The following is a 2,874-nucleotide window of genomic DNA, read 5'->3' as shown; positions in this document are numbered from 1 at the left end:
TTCCCAGACTCTCCTGGACTCCGTGACCTCCCTCTGTTCTCCAGGTGCTCCCGTCGACCGCCCCGGTCCCGGCGCCTTCCTGGTCAACCAGAGCGACAGTCTACCACCGGAGGTCCAGACACTCCTGCAGCAGTTCCCCTCTCTGCTGATGCCGCTGCAACTGGGAACAGAAGCTGATGCGTGCCCGATTCCAGCCTCCCACAACATCGACACCGGCAGCTCTCCACCGACGTTCGCCAGTCCGAGACGACTCCCGCCGGACAAGCTGGAAGCTGCCAAGAAGACGTTCGACACCCTGCTGGAGGCTGGCATCATCCGACCGTCCAACTCTCCCTGGGCATCGCCTCTGCACATGGTCCCGAAGAAGACACCCGGGATGTGGAGAGCGACAGGGGACTACCGCGCGCTGAACGGCAAGACCAAGCCAGACCGCTACCCGCTGCCACACATCCACAGCATCAGCACCCGTCTCCATGGGATGCGTGTGTTCTCCAAGGTGGACCTGCTGAGAGCCTATCACCAGATCCCTATGTCGCCACAGGATGTGGAGAAGACGGCTGTAACGACACCATTCGGCGCGTACGAATACGTGTTCATGCCGCTGGGCCTGCGGAACAGTGGGGCTACATTCCAGCGTGTGATGGACCAGCTGTTCCGCCAGGTCAGCTGCGTCTTCGTCTACCTGGATGACGTCCTGATCTTCTCGCCAGACGCAGAGCAGCATCACAAGGACCTTCAGACCGTCCTCGGCATCCTCCATCGACACCGGCTAAGGATCTCGCTGGACAAGTGCGACTTCTTCAAGTCGCAGGTGGTCTATCTAGGCCACACCGTCTCCGCCGAGGGGCTCCGGCCGCCAGACGCCAAGATCGAGGAGATCGCAGATCTGCCGACTCCACCGGACTCCGCAGCACTCCGCCGATTCCTCGGGATGGTCGGGTTCTTCCGCCGGATGATCCCACACTTCGCCGAGATCGTCCACCCGCTGACAGAGCTGATGAAGCACAACCAGAAGAGCACCAACCTCCCGTGGACCGAGACGGAGCTCGCCGCCTTCACAGACATCAAGGAGGCACTGCAGACAGCATGCACCATCCGACATCACCTGCCGTCCTGTGAGACCTACCACCTGGTCACCGACTGCTCACAGGTGGCAGCCGGTGCAGCTCTGTACCAGATCGTGGACGGTCAGCCTGTCCCCGTCGGCTTCTTCTCCAAGAAGCTCAGCGACCAGCAGAGGCGATACTCAACATACGACCGCGAGCTGCTGGCCGCCTACCTGGCCGTGCTTCACTTCCGTCACCTGTTGGAAGGTCGTGTCGTCGCGCTCTTTACTGACCACCGGCCGCTCACCACCGCGTTCCTCAGCCCGCAGACGGCCAAGTCGGACCGTCAGCAGCGGCACTGGAGCGTGATCTCCGAGTACGTCTCCTCCGTCCAGTACGTGCGCGGGGCTGACAACGTGGTCGCTGACTGTTGGAGTCGCCCTGTGACCCCCGACGCCCTCAGTCCGCCCGACCAGAGCTCCGAGACCTCGCCACCGACAGGATCACTCCTGGCCACACTGGGCAGCGCGGCTACCGCGCCCGTCGGTGCGGGTGCGCGCCCTGAGTCGCCTCCGGTCACCGTACCGGACGGCGCGCGCGCGCGCCCTGTGCCGCCTCCGGTCGCCGCACCGGTCGCCGCGCGCGCGGTACGCCTCGAGCCGCCACCGGTCGCCGCACCGGTCGCCGCGCGCGCGGTACGCCTCGAGCCGCCACCGGTCGCCGCGCCGGACAGTGCCCGCGCGCGCTCGGAGCGGCCACCTGTCGCCGCGCCGGACCGCGCGCGCGCGCGCCCCGATCCGCCGTCTGCTGCGCTCAGCAGCACCGCCGCCGACACTGGCATGACCCCGGTGACTGCTGCGCCGCACCCGGCCACCGAGTCGCTGGCGGCTGCCGCGCCACCGAGCACCACGCCTACAGCGTCAGTGAACGCCGCCACCGTGGACGCCGCCGACCTGCACGCCATCGCCGAGGCTCAGAGGGACGACCAGGAGACAGCTGCCTACTCGGACCGGCTGACACCCTTCCCGTTGTCAGCTGATCTCACCGTCCTCTGTGATACCACTCTGACACTTCCCAGGCCGTTTGTCCCAGTCCCCCTCCGCACTCATGTGTTCGAACAGGTGCACAGCCTCGCTCATCCTGGTGTCAAGGCCTCCCTTCAGCTGGTCAAGTCGCGCTACTTCTGGCCCGACATGGACCGCTGTATCCGCCGGTGGGTACGCGAGTGCTCCTCCTGCCAATCGAGTAAGGTCCACCGCCACACCAAAACCGTCCCGTCTCCGTTTTCTCTCCTCAGCGACAGGTTCGAGACCATCCACATAGACATTGTCGGTCCTCTGCCGCCATCAATCCCTCACGGTGAGTCTTTCACCTCCCCGTGTCGGTACCTCCTGACGTGTGTTGACCGTTCCACCCGCTGGCTGGAGGCGGCCCCTATCGCCGACATCTCAGCAGCCACCGTCGCAGCCGCCTTCATGGACGTCTGGGTGGCCCGGTTTGGTGTGCCGCTGCACGTCGTCACCGACAGAGGTACTCAGTTTGAGTCCGCCCTCTTCCGACAACTGGCCGAGATCCTCGGCTTTCACCGCCTGCGGACAACGGCGTACCACCCCAAGACCAACGGCATGGTGGAGCGTCAGCATCGGACGCTGAAGTCGGCCATCATCGCCAGCAAGAAACAGTGGTTACAAGCACTACCTGTGGTCCTCCTGGGCATCCGGGCGGCCATGAATGAGACTGGCTATGCGCCGTTCACTGCCGTCACCGGGGGCATGCTGTTGCAGCCCCGGATAAGTGTGGACCGGCAGCCTGCTCCGGACGGCGCCGC

This window comes from Amphibalanus amphitrite, unplaced genomic scaffold (genome assembly GCF_019059575.1).
Source record: "Amphibalanus amphitrite isolate SeventyFive unplaced genomic scaffold, NRLGWU_Aamphi_draft 000054F_arrow, whole genome shotgun sequence".
Classification (NCBI taxonomy): domain Eukaryota; kingdom Metazoa; phylum Arthropoda; class Thecostraca; order Balanomorpha; family Balanidae; genus Amphibalanus; species Amphibalanus amphitrite.
The sequence above is the reverse complement of the archived record's forward strand: the minus strand, read 5'-3'. Positions refer to the sequence as shown.